The 25,180-nt window shown below is 45.5% G+C and overlaps 2 long non-coding RNA genes across 2 annotated transcripts in view; one reads left to right on the forward strand and one right to left on the reverse strand.

Moving 5' to 3' along the window:
• LOC145421025 (uncharacterized) overlaps window positions 1-25,180 on the forward strand; it is a 353,506-nt gene that overhangs the window by 195,248 nt on the left and 133,078 nt on the right. The window lies entirely within an intron of this gene.
• LOC145421022 (uncharacterized) overlaps window positions 1-25,180 on the reverse strand; it is a 104,285-nt gene that overhangs the window by 61,164 nt on the left and 17,941 nt on the right. The window lies entirely within an intron of this gene.

Consider the following 25,180-nt stretch of genomic DNA (forward strand, 5'->3'; position numbering starts at 1 on the left):
AATTCTTTACAAATCCTACCATGTGAATTCATGGATTTTTTCTTCACATTCTGTCTCTCACAGTTGACGTGTACCTCTGGTGCAAATTACTGACCTCTGTCATCATTTTAAGTGGGGGAACTTGCACAATCGGTGGCTGACTAAATACTTTTTTGCCCCACTGTATAATCCAGTTTTGAGTTCCCTCCCCAGACGCCTTAACGCCCACTCACATCCTGGGCCATCTGACCTCAGGAATTCGCATGATAAGGTGGGGCCAGGTTTCACAATGAGCTCACCCGAAACCCTGGTTGATTGGGACCCAGTTTCACACCCTGGCTCAGGCGATTAGAGGATCACCAGGCGGTCCTTTTGTCCCTCTGTGGGGGGATACTCCCACTAGGTTTAAATCTGGGACTCTCCCCCATTTGACCTTAGAACTGAAGAAGCTTCTCGGATGAGAGGTGAAACGTCTTCAAGTAACTTAAAGAAGTCCAGACGCTTTTCTTTGCAAGCTCCTTTGACTACGATGACCTGGATGACTGAGAACCTTCACAGACACGGTGACAGAGCGTCTTTCACCACTTGGTTAAAAATGCCAGGAGACAGAGCAAAGCCTTACGGTAGGCGCGTGTACCTGAGTTACTGGCCTTATACGTAAATGAAAAGATGTCCCTCAGGGACTCGTGTAAAGCGAGACAGAAAAACACGTTAGCAAGCTCGATGCACGTGAACCACTTCTGGTCCGTTGTTATTGCCGTCAGCGCTGTATAGGGATTTGGAACAGGTACAGTGTCAGTACGGAGAATGGCGTTAATGGCCCTGAGGTCATACACCATCTGCACTTCCCTTTCCGATGCTTCTCCACTAGCAAAAAGGGTGTGTTCCAAAATGATTGTGAGGGCTCAAGCACTCGTACTTTCAGTAGCCCTTCAATGGTTTCTGCAATCCCCTCTGCTTCTGGCTTGTGTCTGTACTGTGGTCTCCAGATTGGTGCCTCAGACTTCAGCTGGAACAGCACGCGCAAACAGGTCGCCAGGCCCACGTGAGTGGGCTCCGCGGACCACAGAGTGTCAGGGAGTGTTGAGAGTGCGGCCACTGCATCAGGATGATCAGTTCTCTCCCTGCCATGTGTTCTTAAAATTTGCTGATGTTCTAGTACCACTGTTTGAAAGATAGGTGATACAATATATTTTACATGTAGGTACGTACCAAACATTTGGAATCTGTGTGGCCTGCCACCAAGCACTGTCCAATGCTCACTTGACCATTGACCCCATCTCCTTCGCCTGATGACCTTCATGGACCGCCAATGTGATATGGGGTGCAGAATCAGACCCCATTTTGTAAAAATAAACCTGGTTGACCTCCAGGTTGGATTATTGTAACTCTTTGTACTATGGTCTTCCCTCTTCTCTTCTTCTTAGACTGCAAACAGTCCAAAATGCAGCAGCCCGCCTTCTGACTGGTACCAGGAAATTTTGCCATATTTCTCCTGTCCTAGCTAGCCTGCATTGGCTGCCCATAAAGTACCGTATTCAATTTAAAATATTACTCCTTACTTTCAAAACTATTAATAAATTAGCGCCAAGTTATCTTATTGAACTTCTCAAACCACATACTCCTGCTAGAACACTCAGATCTGCTACTCAACTACTTCTGACCCAACCCATATCTCGACTGAAGTCCCGGGTGACCGTGCGTTTGCTCTGGCTGCCCCTGTACTGTGGAATACCCTTCCTCTCGACCTCCGCGCATCTGATTCCATTGCACTTTTCAAATCACGATTAAAAACCCACTTATTCAATCTTGCCTTTCCCTCTAGTTAATATTTCTTTTATGATTTTATATCATGCACTTTTATGCTCATTTAAATTCTTGTTTGCTCTGTACCTGTTGCTTTCCTATGTATCAGTGACAGTTATCTGCTTGCATACTTAGTACTTGCTTTGGTCCTATTTCTATTATCCTCCTCCTATACTCTATCTTACTTGTTAAGCACCTTGGCATACCCTTGGTTTTTAAGTGTGCTTTATAAATAAAGTTTATTATTATTATTATTTTGTACCAAGGCAGTTGTTCGTCCGTAAATTTTACTGCTACCGCGACCACCTCTGGGCCTACATAGATGTTGTGTGAACATACATTCCAGGTCTGACTTTCAAGAACAGACGAGAATTGTTCTCGGTAGATGTCATCATCTATGGAACGCCAGGACTGCCATAATGAATTAATTAAATACACCATTAAATAATTAATTAAATGTGGCAATAATTAATTAAAATTGGAATTAATTAATTAAATAAATAGTTATGACACATGTAATTAATTAATTATTGACACATTTAATTAATTGTTTATGTATTTCACATTTTAATTAATTATTGACACATTTAATTAATTAATTATTGACACATTTAATTAATTATTTATGTATTTCACATTTTAATTAATTATTGACACATTTCATTAATTATTGACACATTTAATTAATTATTTAATGATATATTTATTTATTTCATTTTGGCAGTCCTGACGCCTGGCTCTCATCATGAAATAATTTTATCTGTCAGCCTCACCCATCAAACTCAGGGGGCGGGGTTAACGCTGATCGAGTCAAAACTATTGCTTTGGCCTGGTGGCCATTGTTTCTAGCACACAACAACCAGCATGTGGAAGCTAACAGAACTGAGCTTTGAAAAACCCTGTTTGTGTGTTACCAAATACCGTTTTAATATTTTTTTAGCCGAGAATGTAGTGGTTTAATCTTCATGTGTCTGGTCGGTTTGTCAAGATACAGCCTCTTTGCAAAAGTGTTTCGATGATTTCGGAGATGTCTGCCCAGTCTCACGGCAAAGCGTGGGATAGACCCGCTCGCCTCGCAAGCAATCGCACCGACAAAGCGCAGGCCCCGGTACACAGCTGTAGTAACCCCCGCTGACTTCTTTTACTGAGGTTATATTTATCGATGTTTTATTTCCTGATGTTCTTATGTGTCCTACGTGTTTCAGTCGCCAATTCTGAATTATAACTAACATTAAAAACATGTTTACATGTTTTGTACAACGCATCCACTTAACACACTGTTTGCTGCTACAACTACACATGTTTCTTTTCCAAATATTTATTTATAAGTGACTTATGTATGTATGTATGTATATATATGTATATATTGTACTATTCTTAGTTAGCGTATTGTCTGTCTTGTCTTAATGTTGGTTTAAAATGGAGCACTGTAACAAAAAATAATTTCCCCCAGGGATCAATAAAGTATTCTGATTCTGATTCTGATTCTGATGTTTAAGGAGGAGAGAGAGCAAATAAATCTGTTTAACATCTGATCTTTGGGTTTTTGTTCAGTAATCAGCGTGACCTGTGTATAAACACATAAAAGAGATAACGTTGGTGTTTCCGTCATGTAGTAACTGCTGGCTTTAACTGTACAAAGGTTGTTCGACACTATGAAACACATACAGACTTCATGATGTTCGGCTAATATTTTTATTGTGAATATTAATCATGCTGACCTCGCTCTGTACACCACGCAGCGAGGTCAGCATATCCACGATATCCTCAGCTCCATGAGTTAACACAAAGTTTCCCAGCTGACTATCTAACTGCCAACTATTCCAGAGACGTGAAAATATACAGCATAAAGAAAAGTGTAAGAGACTCAGCAGCAGATTAGAATAACAGTTATACATTTAATAAATCACCAAATGAATCCAAGAAACGAGCAAACCTGTTCCGACAATTTGAATTTGTATTCCCTCAGCTGCAGACTCGCTGCTGTTTAAATGTTTGAAAAGGAAGATTAGATATAAAAAACGTCAAACATAGACTCAGTCTGCCTTCACATTTGATATGAGGCCAGCACGTATAGTGGCCTCAGCAGGCTATTACTGAAATACACGTGCTATATCATAAACTATGATATAAACAGGGAGGTCCTATTAACATGTTTAGTTTTAAAGGACACCTTCCTGCCCTTAGTCTCATTCATGAGCAGTATTAGTTTTCTTCTAACATCCAGAAGTCTGCACAATGTGTTTCATAGTTTGTAACAAGCCTTTGACAGGTAAACATAACATGACCGAAAAAGCAAAAAAAAAGCAAAAAAAAAGAGAGAGAGTGTTGACATAAGAAGAGAAAATTCTCTCAATTATGGAGACAGACAAATGGTTCATTTATGTTTGATGTGTGTTTATTCCTCCCTAAATATTGTCGGTGAAGTTCGCCATGCATGTCAGATTTTCCTGCGCATTTTTATACCTCTGCCAACAGAGAGAGAAAAAAAATCACATTCTAACAGACAGCTGGTGCTTAGAATACAGTTGAATAACTATTAAAAAACAGATGATATTTAGATGATAGTTCAGTCTAACACATGTGCCAGTGAACCATTAAACGTCTGTGAAACTATGCAGTTATGAAACGTAACTTTAACCTCAGCCAAACCGATTTGCTCAGTTGTAAATAAAACAGCGAAGTAAACGTGACCCGACAGACAGAACCTGAGTGAATGAAGTCCAGCGTTTAACCACTGAGAGCTAAAACTCAGCTGAGGTTTGAAAGCTGTGTGCCGGTGATTGGACATCAGCCGCTGATAAAGCTGTTCGCCTATAAAGTGCTCTGTAAGGAAACGAGCTCCAGCAGCTCTGCGCTCGGGGAAAACACTATATTTACTTATCTTGTGCAGAAAAATGCGCTGACATTGCGTTATATCGAGCACCGGCTGCCCAGTTAAACTGTGACTATCACCAGGTAACTAGGCGTGTTTCTTGAATTAGCAGCAGGTGTTAAACAGCTGACAGATGAGGAGGAGGATGCATGCAGGTAAACTGAGGGTCTGTTGAGCTGATCGCTGGTTTCGTGAGAAAAATGTCAGCTCGTTCTTTATGTTACAGAAGCACAGAGACACAAGACCAGGCGGAAAGAGACGATCGTTCGGTGAAAATGAGAATCTGCGAATGCAACATGTGGAACACGGAGAGTGGAATATGTAAACAAACCGGTTAACGTAACCCCCTCGGTGCACTCTGCATGCTAATTGTTAGCAGAGCTAGTGAAATCTCTGAAAACATCTGAGCACTTTTGCAAACATGTTCTATGTTGACAACCTGACCAGACATACGTCGCGACATTCGCGGCTAAAACACTGTTAAAAGTGTAGCTGGTGACAGAAAAACGGGGTATTTTAAAACTACACCACCACCATTGCTGCTTGTGATTTGATCTGCATTCTGGGATAACTGGCTGCCCCAAGTCTACACAAGCAATCGATTTTCTAGGATCGACCTGTTTTGACTTACTTTGCACGGCAACCAATCAAATGTTAGAGAAGCTGCATGGGCAGCGTTAACCCCGCCCCCTGAGTTTGATGGGTGAGGCTGACAGATAAAATTATTTCATGACGAGAGCCAGGCGTCAGGACTGCCAAAATGAAATAAATAAATATATCATTAAATAATTAATTAAATGTGTCAATAATTAATTAAATGTGTCAATAATTAATTAATTACATGTGTCAATAATTAATTAAAATGTGAAATACATAAATAATTAATTAAATGTGTCAATAATTAATTAATTACATGTGTCATAACTATTTATTTAATTAATTAATTCCAATTTTAATTAATTATTGCCACATTTAATTAATTATTTAATGGTGTATTTAATTAATTCATTATGGCAGTCCTGGCGTTCCATAATCATCGTCCCTATCGTAAAAGAGAGCAAAATCGCGGGGTGGGGAGTAGATGGCCAGACTCTTGATCCAAGGCCTCCACAGCTGGTATTGTCTCAAAATGCCTTCCTCCACCAGCTGTCCCCAGTATATATCGGCTGTAGGTTGTGCACAGTCTTGTACCAGGTATTGGTTTTTTGAGTACATCCCCAAGCACAGGAACTGTGTTCCTCTTGGAAGGGTAACAGTTAGTCCATCTGCAGAGCACATGATAGTAGCTCCCAGCTTAATGAGCAGATCCCTGCCCATCAGATTTACAGGCACTTGAGGAGACACCACATATCTGTGTTTCAAAGTCTGTTTCCCCAGCTTGATCAGAGCTGGATCGGTTACTGGCAGTCATTGGAACCCCAGAGAAACCCACCACACACACTGTGTGGGCTGCTTGGTGTAGCTTTCAGCATTGAGTAAGTCGCTCCAGTGTCAGAATCATCAGAATCAGAATACTTTATTAATCCACCAGGAAGGTCATCTCTGTGCCTTCCACTGTCATGGATAACAGAGGATCTGCCATTCCTATGTTGTCTTGTCTCTCTGGGTCCCTTCAGTACTACTCCTCCCCCAGCCCCAGTCAACCACTAGTTACTGAGTGAAGGGCGCTGCACCTGGATTTGGGGCCTGGTGTCTGCCCCTGTAGACTCCTCTGCCTCTGAAACCTCCACGTGCCTGGGGTCCATAGTCTTGTTCTTGTGGTCCCTGGCCGACTCAGTGCAGTGCCGAGCCCAGTGTTCTTCACCTCCACATCTTAAACAGGCATTTCAAAACATAGTTCTGGGAGTCCCCGAACCGCAAGCCCTTGGCCCTCCCCTTCTGTATCCACCACGCCCTCTCTGCGATATGCTGGCCCCCCAATTCCCCACGGGTCACCTCTGCCTTGGGCCACTAGCGGGCCACCGGTCATCAGGGTACAGGTTCGGATCGAGATCCGGCCAATCAGGCATCAGATCAGCTTGGGACCTCATCACCATCATTTTCTTGGTCCCCTCCTTAGCCTTGTTCATCTCCTTTTTCTTGTCATTTAGTTTATTTCGGGCCTCGGTCAGCTGTGTTAAGATTCGTTCGATTTGGGTAAGAGAGGAAAGCAGGCCGAGTCCAGGTAGGTGGCAAAAAATAGTGATCTTTTATTACACACTTTGTGCACTAAGTGTGGGAAGAAACTTGCAACAATCATCTCCGCCGGGCGGCGGCTCTCCCATATCTTTTATATTATCCATGATGACATCACACAGACCTTACTGGAAATGATATCAGTTCACCACAATTCCAAAAGTCTTCCTTATATAGACATCGGATGATAACTTTTAGAGAAAAACAAGTGTGTTATGTGTATTATTGGTGTGTATCTTGTGAGGCTGTGTGTCCTTATAGAGAGGATGTCCTGAGACGACCTCCTTTTCTTAATATGTGTGTATGTGACCGTGCGTGGGTTACATGACTCTCTGTGCGTGTTATTAAAGGCCTGAGTACGTGCAGAGCTGAATGTAGACGGCCAAGGTCCAACAGGACCCACCTATTCGAGTGGAGTGAACACACTGATGTGGTGCAACAGCTTAAGCAGAACAACCATAGACTGATTAAAGTAATGGGAATATGTGTACATTAATATTTTACTCAGATTAACATAGATCTAATTAAAAGGTTATTCTGTCAACAAATTCAACAATGATAAATGATTAATCAATGATAGTTATGATTATATAATGTCACCATAAGAATACAAATTAAAATATCTTTTCTCCACACTCCTCCTCTTTGGCCATCGGCCAACCTTTACCAAGATTTGTTTCACTCCTCCGTCCAGGCGGCCTCTCGCAACGGCATCATATACCCCGGACCAGCTGAAGCAGCTGAACCAGAGTCTAGGGCCCTGCTTACCAGTTTTACCAACACACGCCTTACCAGAGGAATGAGACAACATCCGATCATCAATATACCTAGAAAAACTATAAGAGAAAACATGGCAGACATAAACACACCCTTCCATTGCCCAAAGACAGACGTGATCCAGTCTCCCAGCCCCGTGTTCACGCCTGATTGCTCATGCATGGTCCTGGATAATGTTCTCAGATTCTCAAGCGCCCGAGTGACCGTTCCGTCCGGAGCAGTATTGTTGGGAATAAAGGTGCAACACATGTCAGCAAACATTGCGCATACGCCCCCTTTCTCAGCCAACAACATGTCCAGAGCCATTCGATTTTGGACTCCCATTAACGATGTCGGACCTAATTGTTCCGCAAGGCCTTCCACTGTGTCCCTAGTGAGATTAGAAAGCCTCAACACATTATAATGGACATAGTTAATGCGATCAACATTTTTATTCGGAGTTATCCATAAAAACACACTTTCAAAGCCGGCCGCTATCTGATTAACTAACTTATATTCATCTGGAACTCCCCTGGGAACTCCTATTGAGTCAATCCAGGTGGGCGAGTCCCATCTTGGATCATACCTGTGCATACCCCTTGTACTTCTCCTTCGTCTGGGCGTCGACACATTCGTGCCCTGCTGTGGAAGGGTTCCTAGTCTACTCCCAATAAGCATCAATGGTGCACCTAAGCGCACCAAAGCACAGGTCCCCACACTCCCCAGGGGAACCTGCACCAAAAGGGTATACTGCCCACAATAATAATATAGCCCACCCCTTGCCCAGGTGCCTATACTTGTGTTTGCGTCACTTACATTATTGGTAGTCCTGCCTGGAATCGTCCTCTGACACCAGCTTGGATCAATCCTCCCTACCGTATATCTCACTCTGTCTGTAGAGAACTCAAAACATGTATAATTATCCCGTTTAGGTGTGAATGAACCTGGTTGTGTACGTTTATCAATTGGCGGATATAAACTTGACAAAGTAGTGCAATTACCTGTGTTCGCCGCCTCTCTAGTTAATCTCAACATACAATCATATCCCCACTTATCCTCTGGATACAAAGGAGCGGGTTCAGTAAACAGACGAGGTCTAGCGGTAGCACAAGCAACACAATCAACCACTTCCTGCTCTTTAGCACTTTGAGCCACCCAATCTAACCAAAGATTCCTATTACCGAAACCCGTGGCGCGCTCTATTAACTCTTGAGGTTTTAATCTAGTGTAATCAGTGGCCACAAACCAGTTCTCTCCCGAGTCCTTGTAAGTAACTGTCTCTATGGGATCCATTTGCTCCGTGAGATTCATTACCGTGTCGTTTCCTATCCGTTTAGATCCTGGATTAAATAAATTCACCCGAATTACCCCGAATGGATCTGTTCCTATTTTATCTATCCCTATGACTAGATAAAATACACCCCCGTCATACCCCGCTTCAGGGAGTTTGATCCATGGTCCTAGGGAAAGAGTGACAGGGTTATTCGTAACAGAATAATCTCTTTGAATAGCTATCCCTTCAAGGGCCTTTGGCACTGTTGGCTCCCATCCTATTCCTGTCCACGCAACCACATCCTGCCAAGCACACCACTGATCTGTTATATAAATGTAAACGTTTCCTTCCATGGATGGGCCCCACAACGGCTGAGGGTAGCACACCATTGGGTGATAACAAACCCACACAGCATATGTCCTCCAGCTGCTACCGTCTTCTGGGCATTTAATTACCTCACACAAATCGAATGTGAACGCCGTCGTGGACCCATTAACATACCCAAACTCGACACCGCCCCTGGCCTTGAGACAGTCATCGTTCCCACCTGAACCAACCTCCCGCTTGAATTTTCTTGACGACTTAATTGGTTTGGACTCTGGAGCGGATAGACCTCTGCCTCTGGGCAATTCACCTGTCTGCCAATAAACAAACAAACACGTTATAACACATATTAACCCCAATATCCCCGTTATTTTCCAATTTTCCCACAGTTTCATGGTCACTGTTCCCAGGCTCTTTTACTTTTACTTTGTAATAAGAAGATAAGGTTACAAGAAGAAGAGTATAAAGTTATGAGTATAAAAATATGCGATTAACATACAAAACTATTACGATTCCTTTACACTATCAAATACTTTAGACTAGAGCCCTAGCCTATTAAGAGCCTGGAATGGATTACTTCTTGGCGTGTGATGCTCCTCTTCTTTCTTCGCCTCCACCAGGTTAGACTACTGGTGAGGACCGGTGCAGCGGAGTAGAGGATTATTCTGCCTCTATATTTCCTCCGTGTTACTTTGGGTGGAGCTCATCTCAAGTAAGCTCTCATCGGCCACGGCACATTGAGAATCAGAATCAGAATCAGAATCAGAAAGGGGTTTATTGCCAAATGTTGAGCAGGTTTACAACATTAGGAAATTGCTGCGGTGCTTCAGTGCAAACATAGTGTCATAAATAGCACTTAAATAGACATGAAAAAATAAAAGTAGGAATAAGAATTAAAAGTGCTACGTAGAAAGATATGTGCATGAGATATACATGAGATATATACATGAGAATAAGAATAAGAGTGCTACGTGGAAAGATATATACATGAGTGCAGGTGGTGATCAGTGCCAAACATGGAATGGTGCAGTGACACAGCGTAGGGTCATGTGTTAGTGGAGGGGACAGTCATATGGTTATTGTTCATGTGTCCAACAGCAGAGGGGAAGAAACTGTTCTTATGGCGAGAGGTTCTGGTGCGAATGGACCGGAGCCTCCTGCCTGAGGGGAGCAGGTCAAACAGACTGTGTCCAGGGTGAGAAGGGTCAGCTGAGATCCGAGCTGCACGCCCCAGTGTCCTGGAGGTGTACAGGTCCTGCAGAGATGGGAGTCTGCAGCCAATCACCTTCTCAGCAGAACGCACAACACGCTGCAGTCTCTGTTTGTCCCTGATAGTGGCTCCAGCGTACCACACGGTGATGAAGGAGGTGAGGATGGACTCGATGATTGCAGTGTAGAACTGCATCATCGTCCGTGTTGGCAGGTTGAATTTCTTCAGCTGCCTCAGGAAGTACATCCTCTGCTGGGCTTTCTTGATGACGGAGGTGATGGTAGGCTCCCACTTCAGGTCCTGGGTGATGGTGGTACCCAGGAAGCGGAATGAGTCCACAGAGGTGATGGGGGTGTCAGTCAGGATGATGGGGGGGAGTGGGGCTGTGTGCTTCCTGAAGTCCACAATAATCTCCACTGTCTTCTGGGCATTCAGCACCAGGTTGTTGTGGCTGCACCAGGACACCAGACGTTCAACCTCCCTCCTGTAGGCAGACTCATCCCCGTCCGCGATGAGCCCAATAACGGTGGTGTCATCTGCAAACTTGATTAGCTTGACAGACTGGTGGGTGGAGGTGCAGCAGTTGGTGTACAGGGAGAAGAGCAGGGGAGAAAGAACACAGCCCTGAGGGGAGCCGGGAGACCAATGAAACCAGGTCTCCCCTTTCCCCTTCAGACGGACCACACTGGTGGTTCGGGCCGTTACTTCGAATGGTCCGGTCCACCTTGGATCTCTCCACTTCCGCTTGATGACCTTCAGCCACACCGCCTTAGCGTCGAGGACGGACCGGTCCTCCGCATTCACCCCCTCTCCAACCTGTTGTGTGAAACTAGTGTTAAATATTTAGCTGATTTAGAGTTTAGAAATGTGTTAACATAGAATGTAGAGACACTGCCCTCAATATAATAAAGGCCTAACTGTGTCGAGGAGTAGATTCTAGGAGACCCCTCCCCCACTTGAACTGTGAAAGTAAAACAAAGAGTAGGACCTCTCCCCCACTGAGTGGAAATTCCCCAGAGGAAGCTTTAGGGTGGAGGTCACAACATTTATGATACCCGTAACTGTGGTCTAGAAGGGAGAGGGGTTTATGACCTCTAGGGAGTCATCTACCCCCACCGTGTTTTAACTGTCACGCACACACATCCACACGCACACTCACTCATGAGCACTCACACATACACACAGGTATGCGCACACAGTCACACACGAGCACTCACATAGACACAAGGGAGCGCGCACAGGTAGGCATTCATGTGCTCGTGCACATAGACACGGACAAAGAGTTTGCAGCACACCGTAGCGGGGGTTTTATGATAGGGGACTCTATAAAGCTAGCTGCAACGAACAAAGGGTTGAAGATTTTAGGAGAGGGACACCGGCCTCGTCTTCCCTTCTAGAAGTGCATGCTTAAATGAAGATGAATAAAGTTTTGTGAAAATGACTACTGAGTTCCGGTGCCATCTCTGGAAGTTTCGACGAAGAAAAGAGCCGGGGAGAAACTGGCTAAAGTGACACTAGACACAAGAGCTTTTAATTCTTTCCAACATTCAGCATGTTTTCTATTAGTTTTCATACTTTCTTCCGTCGGGACTGTTGTCCAAGGACCTGGAAACTGTCGTCCAACAGCTCATATGGTGTGAAACCTGTAGATTGATTAACACAACATCTTATTATCATCAATGCAATTGGCAAAGCTGCCACCCAATTTAGCCCCGTCTGAGCAGAAATTTTAGCAATTTTATTCTTCAGGTTTAGATTCATTCTTTCTACCTTCCCCTGAGACTGGGGATGATATACAGAGCCAAATCTGTGTTGCAATCCCAGCTTCTGTTCTACCTCTGCCAAATCTTTATTTTTGAAATGAGTCCCATTGTCTGACCTAATTCTTTTAGGAAAACCGTGGCGGGGGATGTAATGATTGATTAAACACTTAATCACACTTTTTGCATCCTCCCTCTTTGTTGGCCACGCTTCGGGCCATCCCGTCAGAGCATCCACACTTACCAGCAAATACCGGACTTCTCCTGGTCCCACGTCGATCATGTCAGTGAAATCAATGACAATCTCTTCACCTGGTCTTTCTGGAATGGGGAACTTACCTGCCTCTGGTTTAATCACTGGCTTTGGATTGTGCCTCCCACAAATCAGGCACGTCCTGGCTTTCTCCTTAATCATATCCTTCAAAAAGGGATGCCACCAATGGCACAGATGTCGCCCCATCTGGGCCACACCTACATGACCAAGCCCATGCGCTTCGGCAATCTTCTGTTTTGCCAGGTTGGCCGTCAACACTGGTCGTCCGTCAGGTCCTCGCCAGAGACCTCCTTCTTCCCAGGCTCCTCGACTCTTCCAGACCCCCTTCTCTTCCGGGGCCGCTTCCTCTTGGGACTTCCTGGCCTCCTCTAACATGTTGACTCCTTGTTCTTCCTCCACGGTTATTTGCACCATCTGTCGTAGTGCTTTATAGCCCGCTGCCTCTTTCGCAGCTCGATCGGCTTCCTGATTTCCTCTGGCCACCATGCCAGTCCCTGAGGAGTGACCTTTGCATTTTATGATACTCACCTCCTCTGGATCTCCCAATGCCTGCTCAAGTTCCTCCATTTCCTTCTTGTGGCAGATTGGTGCATTATCTGCTGTCCTGAATCCAGCTCTTCTCCATTGGGCCAGCTCCACATGAGCTGCTCCAAAGGCATAAGCTGAGTCCGTGTAGATGTTGACCCTTTTTCCTTTTGCAAGTCTTAGAGCTCGACTTAGAGCAATTACTTCTTCTCTTTGGGCTGACTGCTGCCCTTCAAGTCTTCCCGCCTCCTTCACTTCAAATTCAGCCTCTTTTCTGCAAACCACCGCGTAGCCTGCTTTCAATCCTTCCTCATCTCTGTAGCAGCATCCATCCGTGAACCAATCTTCAGCTCCTGTCAGAGGTTCTGCTTTCAAGTCTTCTCTTATCTTCTCGTCGACTTCAGCTCTCTTTGTGCAATCATGGGGTTCTCCTGCTCCCATTAAATCTGCCATGTTAATTCCTTCATGTGTGAAGGTCAAGTTGGGAGCGTCTAAAACTTTAGACACTCTCTGTTGTGTGAGTGGTGTCATGGTGAAGGCTTGTGAATTAACATATGCCACCACACTGTGGGTGGTCAGCACCTTCAACGGATGGTCCCTCACTATATGTGCTGCCTTTTGTATAATCTTTGACACCCCAATGGCATGCTGTGTGCATCTCGGGTGCCTTGTCTCTAATGGATTCAGTCTGACGCTGACGTACATAAGTACATCTCTCCCTCCCCCTTTTTTCTGAAACAACACCCCATTGACTATCCCGTGTGTTTCTGAAACATCAAGATAGAAAGGGTTATCATAATTAGGAATGGCAAGATCAGCCGATCTCGACAAATCCTGTTTCAATGCAATGAACGCCGACTCAGTGGCCGATGTCCATGGCAGTTCAGCCTTAAGGTTTCGGACACCTACCGTTTTTACCAAATCCCTCAAAAGGGCTGTTTTCCCTGCATAATTTGGAATGAAGTGACGGCTGTATCCTGTTAAACCTAAGAATGAGAGCAACTCCTTAACCGTATGCGGTTTTGGATGTGTCAAAATCTGATCGCGATGGGTGTTTAGCAAACCCACTGATTTGTGAGCAATGACACGGCCCAGAAATGTTACTTCTGGTCGGACCAACTGCAACTTTTCTTTACTGACTTTAAACCCGCACTCAGCGAGTCTCTTCAGTATGGTAAGTGAGGCTGCCGTACATGCCGAAGCAGACGGAGCCGCAATGAGCAAATCATCAACATATTGCACCAGTGAACACCCCTCTGGTAGGTGGCATGACGATAAAGCTTCTTTCAACACTTGGTTGAAAATGCCAGGGGAGAGTGCAAACCCTTGTGGCAACCGTGTGTATCTGTACTGTTGCCCCCTATATGTGAATGAAAAAATGTCCCTCAGAGACTCATGCAACGGGAGACAGAAAAATGCATTCGCTAGATCAATACATGTAAACCACTTCTGTTCTGGTGTTAATGCCGTCAATGCTGTGTATGGATTTGGAACAGGCACCGTGTCAGTACGTAAAATGGCATTAATGGCTCTTAAGTCATGTGCCATCCTGTACTTTCCTGTCCCGTGCTTCTCTACTGGCAAAATAGGAGTGTTCCAGTAGGATTGAGAGGACTCAAGGACCCCTACTTTCAATAGGCCTTCAATGGTTTCTGCAATTCCCTCCTCAGCTTCTCTCTTTTGCCTATACTGCGGTTTCCAAATTGGCGTCTCCGACTTCAGCTGGAACAGAACCGGCGAACAAGTTGCCTGGCCCACATCCGTAGGCCCTGATGACCATAAGGTGTCAGGAAGAGTTGCAAGTGCGGCAACTGCATCTGCATGGTCTATTCTTTCTCTCCCATGGATTCTTGAGATTTGTTCATGCTCCAACATCACTGTGTCCTCTGATAGACAAGTGATACGGTAAATTTTGCATTTTGGCGAGTACCAAACGTCTGGAATCTGAGTAGCTTGCCAGCCTGGTTCATCGAGGGCTCTCTTGACCATTGTTCCCAGCTCCTTCGCCTGGTGACCATCATGGACCGCCAATGTAATGTGGGGCACTGAATCAGGTCCCATTTTGAACCAAGGCCGTTGTTCTTCGGATAAATTTACTGCTGCAGCGACGCCTTCAGGACCGACATAGATGTTCTGAGAACGCACATTCCAAGTCTGACCTTCAAGGTCAGACTGGAACAGGTCCCTATAAATTTCATTATCATTCCGATCATAATAGAGGGTAACATGGTATGGATCCCGGGGGGAAGAATAGACCGCCAAGGCCATAATCCAAGGTTTCCACAGCTGATACTGTCTTAGAATGCCTTCTTCCACCACACGACCCCAGTAAATGTCAGCTGTCGTTTGTCCACAGTCTTTCAGCAAGTACTGGTTCTTTGAAAAAGTCCCCAGGCACGGAAACTCTTTTCCTCCTGGAAGTGTAACTGTTAATCCATCAGCTGAACACATGATAGTGGCCCCCAGTTTAATGAGCAGATCCCTGCCCATCAAGTTCACAGGCACATGGGGAGACACCACATAACTGTGCTTCAATGTCTGTTTTCCCAGCACCGTCAGGGCTGGATTGGTTGTCGGCAGCTTGGTCCGCCTCCCCTTTGGGCTCCACCACGTCCCCTCAACGACCTATTAGCCCCCCAATTCCCCGCGGGTCTGGCTTGCCTTGATCCATTGGCGGGCCATCGGTCATCAGGGTACAGAACCGGATCCAAATCTGGCCAATCAGGCCCCGGATTGCCCTGTGGCTGGGCCACCAGCATCTTTTTAGCTCCATCTTTGTTTTCCTTTCTCTTTTCGCTTAGTTTTTCTCTCGCCTCAACCAATTTCAATTTTACTAACTGCCCTTGCGCCTCCTCCAGCTCCTGTTTTTTCTTGTTCGCCTCGTCTCTTTCCAGCTCAAGTCGATGTATGACATGCCTCTCCCATTTTACTGAATCCGCCACCGCAAAGTCTGGATTCTTCTGTAGATCTGTTCTCACTCGTTCTGGCAGACCTGCTAACACTGCACAGCGGAACCACGCCCTGGGTTCCCCATCTTGCCCAGGATGCTCTCCAGTTTGGAGAATCCACTGTTCTTTTGCGTGCTCTATAAATTCTCTAGGGGAATGTTCTGGGCTCCAAGCAATCCTAGGTGTAGTGCCCATATTATGGGTCGGATACTTCTCACGCACTGCATCAGAGAGAGCATTTCGCACCCTTGCATAGGGGACATCATTTGGTTGGCAGGTGGTTCTTGCTATCTCTTCCACATCTGCGAGGCCCCCACCTCTGAAAGTCCTCCCACCGATAGCTCTAAAATCACCCAGGGCAAGTTCCTCTCCTTCTGTGAGAGATCCTAGTCTTCTCAACCAAGCCGCTCCTCCCTCTGTGATCGGGGGCAGCTGCTTCACCAGAGCCTCAAGATCTCTTATATTATAGGGGTGGTAGACTGGTTCGCCCTGTAAACCCGTCAGTAAAGGCATAGTGAGGGGCAATTCCTCCTCTGTGTCACACTGCCCTTCTCCGGTTTGCAATGCAGCGTTCTGCCTCCGATTCTTTTCAAAGATCGACTGTCTTTTATCTCTTACTTCATCCAGAACCCTCCCAGATCGAAGCGTCTTCGCTCCTGGGGGACCCGGAAACTTTGGGGCGAGTCCTCCCCTTTCCAGGTTTGACACTTCTCTAGATTTTCGTGCTTTATTTACTGAGGCCGCCAAGTCCTTTTCCAATGCCTCCAGCGTTTGTGCTACGCTACGTGGTGTTGCTACACCTTCTTCCTCCAGTCTTCTCATGACCCGTTCCAGTTTTATCACGACCTCCCGATTGTCAGATACATTTCCAAAGACATGGCCTTGCCACTGTTCTTTCTCCAGGTTATCAACCTCCGACCTCTGACCGGTTTTTTGGGTCGCCTTCGATGGCTGCTTCCGAAACTGCAGTGAGGGTGAATCTTCCTCTGAAGTCCAGACCTCCTGGGATGCATTTCCCTGGCCGGGCTGTTGCCTGACCCGTACTCGTGGAAGCCACAGGTTGAGCTTCTCCGGTCGCTCCATCTGGGCTGAAAATAGAGGGAGGGATCAAGATCACCCCCCGTGTGGTGATTCCTTGTGATGTCCCAGCAGCTGGGTGGGACTGACTTACCTCTAACGCAGCTGCCGCTGATTGGGCCTGCACCACTCTTGTGTCTGCCTCCTCTGTGCTCTGAGCAGATGTCGATGGTATAGGATTCTCCTGTACATCGACAATTCCACCTCTGACTGTACCTGTTTTTCCTCCCAGCCCCCGCAAGGTGCCACCCTCTAAAGTCACCACTGGACAGATATAAGGAGGGGGTGGGGCACACAGGAAATCCTTCAGGCTGGGATATAATGTTCCCTCAGCCTCGGCTTCCTTTGTCAAGACTGGTTTGGTGTCGTTCACTTCCTCTTGCATCCAATGAGAAACGCCTTGGGAGACAATCATAAGCTTGCAATACTTACTTTGTTTTTCAATCATGAGCTTCTTTTCAGCCTTTACTTTCCTCCCCTGAAAACGTCCTAAGTGTTCCTCTTCAAGCTCTTTAATCCTCTTCTCACATTTCTCACCCTCAACTTGGAAGATGGAATGAAGAGGGGTTCTGTCCTCAAACGTCTTCTGTTGATTTTCACATAATTCCTTTACTTCTTTTTCCAGATCTTGGCACTGGCGGGCAATTTCCTTTGAAGTCCCTTCAGCAGTAATTTTAATTGCTTTCTTCAATTGCTGTATTTGCTCCTTCAATGGCTTATATCTCTTTCCCCCACCAGGGGTCGCCTTTTCCTCTTCAGCCATTTTGTTTTTCGACCTCACTTACCTTACCAAAATGGCCGCTCCTAGGCTCCTCCTTTTGGGGTTGGCCCACTGTACTTCCCCTTTTGGCAGTCAAAATCCCACCAGCTGGTCAAGCTTAACTTCCGCTAAGCTCCAGTTGGAGAGAAACCGCCCACAGACACACATACACACACGCACACACTCTCTACTTCTCCTTTCACAACAAAAACTGCACAAAAGTCTACTGCAACAGTTTTAAGCACCCAAACCCAGCGAAAATTCACTCTCACATTCACTTCCCTAACAACTACAACGTTTACACACGTGAAAATAATCCAGTCACTCTACTTATGCACGCCGTTTCTCTCCTTATAGCGAGAGACTCAACCAATCTTTACAAACTTTATATACACAACATCAAGAATAACGCACACATCTCTGCCTTTCTCCAGGCCGAGGAGGAAATATAACCCAACCAGAACGTCTCCCAGCAATCACACAAAATACTCAATTTTCGCCAATATCCTTAGCAGTCCTCCTGTTTCACAGGAGTTTTACACGAGAGATCATTACACATTAGATCCTATCAAACCATACTCACTTTAGGGAACACACACTCACAAGATTACAAGGTTTAATTTATTTAATATACTGAAATCTTTTAACCACACTTCTGAAACATCCCTTCACCTAACCCAAACGAAACTAAGAAGCATAGAAATGGATAAATAGGGAGACGAAACACAGCCAGCTGCCACACACACACACCGCCCCTCCTTCTCCTAAGAAGAAATACACACACACACAGCCTGAGCACTTGGCTCGGCCCCCACCTTTTCTTTCTCTTCACAGAGGAGCGCGTGCCCGCGACTTCTCTTTTTTTTAAATATAACCACACTGCTCCTCTGCTAGAGAGAAAAGAAAGGAGTTTTTCCTGTTGTCACTCTGGAAGCACACAGACAGTTTATGCAGTCTATATAAGTAATTTACACTTAGATTCACACACACACAGGTAATTTATATTCTATTTACATACACGGGCCCGTATAGACATAAACACACCGCATGCCAGAACCACTTATCTCGTTTATGTCTCTAGCGGTGTTCCTAAACTTTTGAGTAATTTAAAAGCCTCTAAGCCCAGGGCTGCGCCCTTTCTGATCAATACACGCTTCGGGAACGCCCTCCCGAAGTTCCTAATTCCTAAGCTCTAATTAATTTATAACTGCTTCCCGTCAGGAGACTAGGACCTCCACCTGCGGCGTGAAATATCCCAGATCACGCTTTTGGCTTTACTTAAAGTTCACAAGTCCCCAACGTTGGATGGTCACAGTCGAGTCCCCGACTCTGTCGATCAATCAATGCAGTAGAAGGCAATCCCCCATGGATTACCTAGCCTGTTACCTGGGCGTCCCAAGTCCCCAACGGAAGGCCAATCCGGGCTAAAACCTAACCACGCGTCCGCGATTAGGGGTCAGTGCCACCTGCTGAACAATTGCATTCTTAGGGGCCGCGCCCCCGTTCTAATTACGTTTACTTGTTTTAAAAGCCTCACTGTGGGCACCCTGCCCCCCAGTTTAATTACCTGAGGCCCGAGACCGCGTCTCTGCTTATCAATAAAATCAAATACCCTACACTACCTGCTGATCTGGCTGGCACCCAGTCAACTTTCCTTTAAACTCTTTAAACCGTATTAACTTAAACACATAACCTCTTAACTCAAAATTCACCCCCAAAATAAACAGCAATAAATTTAGTCAGGCCACTATTCCCTGCCTTTAACACTAATTACCCCAAAATCACTATGGACAAACACCAGAAGCCTATACTGAGTGAATATTATTTAATAAATTTAGTTTTAACTTCCAATTTAGCGCCTTTTGGATAAACAACAGATGGCACTCACCTTCTTATTTGCCTGGCATCTGTCACTCAGATAAAGCTGCTGGCCTTCGTCTTTTTGTCACCTCCAAGAAGCAAACCTCTCACGCCGCACGCTCCTCTCCTCCCCAACCGGGTTTTCGGCACCAAGAATTGTTAAGATTCGTTCGATTTGGGTAAGAGAAGAAAGCAGGCCGAGTCCAGGTAGGTGGCAAAAAATAGTGATCTTTTATTACACACTTTGTGCACTAAGTGTGGGAAGAAACTTGCAACAATCATCTCCGCCGGGAGGCGGCTCTCCCATATCTTTTATATTATCCATGATGACATCACACAGACCTTACTGGAAATGATATCAGTTCACCACAATTCCAAAAGTCTTCCTTATATAGACATCGGATGATAACTTTTAGAGAAAAACAAGTGTGTTATGTGTATTATTGGTGTGTATCTTGTGAGGCTGTGTGTCCTTATAGAGAGGATGTCCTGAGACGACCTCCTTTTCTTAATATGTGTGTATGTGACCGTGCGTGGGTTACATGACTCTCTGTGCGTGTTATTAAAGGCCTGAGTACGTGCAAAGCTGAATGTAGACGGCCAAGGTCCAACAGGACCCACCTATTCGAGTAGAGTGAACACACTGATGTGGTGCAACAGCTTAAGCAGAACAACCATAGACTGATTAAAGTAATGGGAATATGTGTACATTAATATTTTACTCAGATTAACATAGATCTAAATAAAAGGTTATTCTGTCAACAAATTCAACAATGATAAATGATTAATCAATGATAGTTATGATTATATAATGTCACCATAAGAATACAAATTAAAATATCTTTTCTCCACAGCTGTAACTTCAACAGCTGCGCCTGCGCTTCCTCAAGCTTCTTTTTCTGCTTGTTCGCCTCGTCCAGCTCTAGCTGGAGCCGATGCACAACGTGTCTCTCCCATTGAGTAGAGTCAGCGACCGCAAAATCTGGATTCTTTTCTAGGTCGGTTCTCACTCGCTCTGGTAGACCTACCAACACCGCTGCGCGGAACCATGCCCTGTCCTCACCTCCCTGGCCTGGGTGTATACCTGTCTGTGACATCCACTGCTCTTTAGCTCTTTCTAAAAATTCCCTGGGAGTGTGTTTAGGCTCCCAGGTAATTTTTGGTATGGAACCAGCATTTGGGGTCGGGTACTTCTCACGTACTGCGCTAGATAGCACATTTTCCACATCCGAGTATGGGGTGTCATTGGTGTCACTGGTGGTGTTAGTGATTTGCTCCATGTCACCCTAGACCTCCACCCAACATACATTTGGCTCCTATCGCTCAAAAATCTCCTATGGCCAGTTCCTCTCCCTCCGTCAGGGTTCTCAGTTTCCTTAGCCAAGCCACTCCTCCCTCTGTGATAGGTGGGAGTTGCTTGACTAACGCTTCCAAATCTCTGATCGTGACAATACACTGGTTGACACTCCGGACCCATCATCAACGGCAGACAGAGCTGCTGGTCGTTTCCTGAGTCCAAGACCACCCCTTTATTTTGTGTCCCTGCAGTGCTCAGCAAAGAGGGAAGGCGTCTCAGCTTTTAGTTCTTTCGGAAAACTGACTGTCTTTTCCCTCTGTCATCAGCCAACATCTTCCCCGACCGTAACCTGAGACCTGGTTTTGCACCTACTGTCTTTGTCTTCCCTTTCCTAGGTTCCAGCGCCAGCACCTCTCTTTCCATCTCTTCCTCCAGCAGTCCCTGCTCCACTGCCTTCAACCTATCTCTGACGTGGCGTCTCGGTCCTCATGAGACTTTCCAATGACTTTCCCTACCCATTGGTCTCCCATAGGCTTACTGTCTATCCATATCTCTGGATTCCTCTCCCTCATGGGAGTGGGCAGACCCTGGAACTGCGGTCCGGGGTCATCATCCTCCGATTCCTCGTCAGTCCACTGGGTCTCCTCTTCCTCCTCTTCCTCCTCTATGTGTTGTTTTGCATCCGAGTCTGAGCTCCTAGGGGCCTCAGTTTGAGCTGTTTTCACACCTCTGTCTGGGCTCACTTGTGACCTCCTAGGGGGTACAGGGGAAAGAGGGGGAAATGAAATCGAGCCCTCAGCAATTATGGGGCCTTGTGATGTCTCTGCTGCTCATGAGAACCCAGCCAGCGGGCCCGAGGTGCCCGTCCAGCCTCAAGCCAAGTTAGCTGGAGGTTCTGAGGAGCACGTCCAGCCTCAAGCCACATTAGCTGGGGGTTCAGGAGAACCCAGCTAGCTTCACGCCTCATCAGCTGGGGGGTCCAGGCCTCTAGTTGGGCATCATGGGCATCGAGGTCGGCCTCCTGAACGAGGTCGTCACCGCCGCTGGCCTCGCGGCCGGCCTCCGGACCTGCTCTGTCGCCGCCACTGCCTTCCGCATGGCCGGCCTCCTGATTTGGCTCGTCTGTGTCACTGCCGCCATTGCTGTCCGCACGGTCAGCCACCTGAACTGTGTCCGCGCCGCTACTGCCTTCAGGCAACCGGCCCAGAACTGGGTCTTTGGATTTTTGAGCCGTTGCCTCCCTGAACTTTTGATTTGTGGACTCGTGATGCATCTAGTTTTGTGTTGAACTGTATTTGTGTGTTTTCGGATTGATTTGGAACCATGCTCCAAACAATGTTTGGAAAAGTTTGGAAAAATGAATGCGGTTTCAGCAGGTCAGATAAATATTGGGGAGCTTGGCTATGTAGGGCCCTAAAGGTTAGAACTAAAATTTTAAAATGAAACCTAAAACTTACAGGCAACTGTCCTTATTCTTTACGCCTCTTAGCGCCTCTTCTTTCTCAGGAGACTGAAAAGATTCGGCATGAGCCCCCGCATCCTCAGGACCTTCTATCACTGTGCCATTGAGAGCATCCTCACTGGATGCATCACCACCTGGTATGGCAACAGCACCGCCTACAACTGCAAAGCTCTCCAGCGAGTAGTGCGGTGCTCTGAACGGATAATTGGAGGTGAGCTTCCCTCCCTCCAAGACATCTACAGGAAGCGCTGCCTGAGGAAAGCGGGGAGGATCATCAAGGACTCCAGTCACCCCAGCCATAAACTGTTCAGACTGCTTCCATCAGGAAGGAGGTTCTGCAGCATCCGGTCCCGTACCAGCAGACTGAGAGACAGCTTTTTCCATCAGGCCATCAGACTGCTGAACACTTCATAGACACCTCAGCTTCACTACTGGAACTTCAACATTATGCACTCCACACTGTATATAAATGCCACTTGTTTTGCACATATTCAACTCTGTATATTTTATATATTTTATTATTATTATTTTTTTACTATTTAATTTGTAAAAATGTGTATACACACACACACACACACACACACACACACACACACACACACGTAGGAAAATATTTAGTATACACATCCAGAAATGCATACACTATTATATATTGTACATATATTTATTAGTTTCAGGTTGGCCATTCTTGTATTTTGCTCGTTTGTGTTGTTGTGTTTGCACATCTCTGTTGCTTGTGGGGCTCGCACACAAGAATTTCACTCGCATGTGCTGTGCCAGTGTGCCTGCACATGTGATGTGACAATAAAAGTGATTTGATTTGATTTGATTTGATTTGATACTTGAGGATGAGAACAAACAAACACTGGTCTTGATGAGTTCAGTCAAACAATGATTTTATTGAACACACGCGTGGGGAGATGTATACAGTAGCATCATTAGCATAGATCCTTGCTAGAAAGCACACTTCAAAATGGTTTTGATATGTTAGGGTTCAGCCCCTTGCGTCAGCAAATAATATAACATGCATTAGTTACAGTGAGTGACAGTTAAACATGTTTCCATTATCAGCAACATTTTTACCATACATGGCGTTTTCAACCATCTTACCCTACAGATGTTTCCTGTTGATTTGCACTTCTTATGCTTATCTTTAGCAGATTCTGTACCAACTGTTGCTATGCAGGCACAAATGCAGTTACAAGCAAAAATATATCTCACCTCTGACCTAAAACTCATCTACTGTTATTTGTGTCTGTAAGCGTGTTTGCATTGACCTTTCTGCGCTCTGAGTCACCTTACACCTTATGACCTTAAAAGGACTGAGCGCCAACTCTTAATGAGCACATTTGCAATGTGTGTATAAAAATAACTACAACTACACATTTAATAAAAGTTTTAATAAAATGCCACTAATAAAAGCAATGTTAGCAATTATGTATTTTCTTTTATTTCCACACAACCAGTGAAGGTAGGCCAAAACTGGAGTAATAATAATAATAATAATTGTTACGGCCCTAGCAGGGCCTCCTGAAACTACTCTTGTATGGGTGTGGTGTTCGCTCTCCGCCTTCTCCTGTCTTGCTCTACCCCTCTGTCTCTCTTGCTCTTCTCTCTCCCCAGGACACAGCTGCTATTCATTGGCCTCATTTACCACCTGGGCCCAGTCAGCAATCACCTCTCTGAGGTCATATAAGCTGGGGATGAACTGGATGAGGGAAGGTGATTTCTCTGGTGTTTCTTTATTGTGTTTTAGGTGTTGAAAGAGGTCCTATTGTGTGATTGTCCTGCCTGTGGTGTGGAGTTGTCGGAGCAGTGGGGAGAGTAGCTGGTTCATGTGAGTAGTGTGGGCTTGTGGGTCTCAACAGCAGCAGCAGTGGGACTTGCTGCTGCTATTGACAGGGTGGGCTTGTGTGCCCCTGGAAGTGCCTCCTCGTGGTGTGGAGTTTTTTGTTAGGTTGTTGTGTTCTTTGTTGTTGCAACCTTTTTCTTTTTCTAGTGTTATTGGTAAAACAGCGTTGCCGGCTCTTTATGTTAAGATTATCTATAATAAAAAATATTTGCTAAACACCTGTCTGTTTTCCTTTTATTCCGTTCTAGACCCATTTGTTACTGGTCCTCACACTCACACTCCTAGACCTTCTTCGTGGGGACGTAATAATAATAATAATAATACTAATAATAATACATTTTATTTGTAGGCACCTTTAATACCCTTGAAGTCACTTTACAATAGTACAGAACAGTAGCAACAATACAATATAATAAAACATGGCAAAATGAAATTTCAACATAAGGGAAATATGAAACAAAACAAGCATGAAAGTATGAAAGCTGAGCAAGGTAAAAATGGACTAAGACGGAATCAGGTGTATGCAATTCTGAATAGATGGGTTTTGAGACGTGGGCCCTGTTTCAGGAAGCCGGTTTGGAAAACTCAGAGTGAAAAACGACACTCACGGTTGAGTAACCCCGAACTGTCCAACTCGGAATATTCCGTTTCAGAAAGGCTGATAACAATTAGTTCAGTCAACGCGGAGTTGCTTTAACCCCAAGTGAAGCGCGCGGACGAGGATACATAAAGCCCTGATAAGCGGAGCACAGATTAAGCGAGTCACCATGGAGACGGAGGGAAAGAAGGTGCGGTCAATGTATTTCACAGCGCTTGAGGCCGAAATTCTGATGGCAGCATATGCCGATAACATGCAAATTCCGCGGAAAAAAGTAACACAGCCACAGCTGCAAAAGCATGCATGGCAAAACATAGCCGACAGAGTCAATGCGTGAGTGTTAATTTAAACATTGATCGAGGGATTTCC

This window comes from Astatotilapia calliptera, chromosome 16, assembly GCF_964374335.1.
Source record: "Astatotilapia calliptera chromosome 16, fAstCal68.1, whole genome shotgun sequence".
Classification (NCBI taxonomy): Eukaryota; Metazoa; Chordata; class Actinopteri; order Cichliformes; family Cichlidae; genus Astatotilapia; species Astatotilapia calliptera.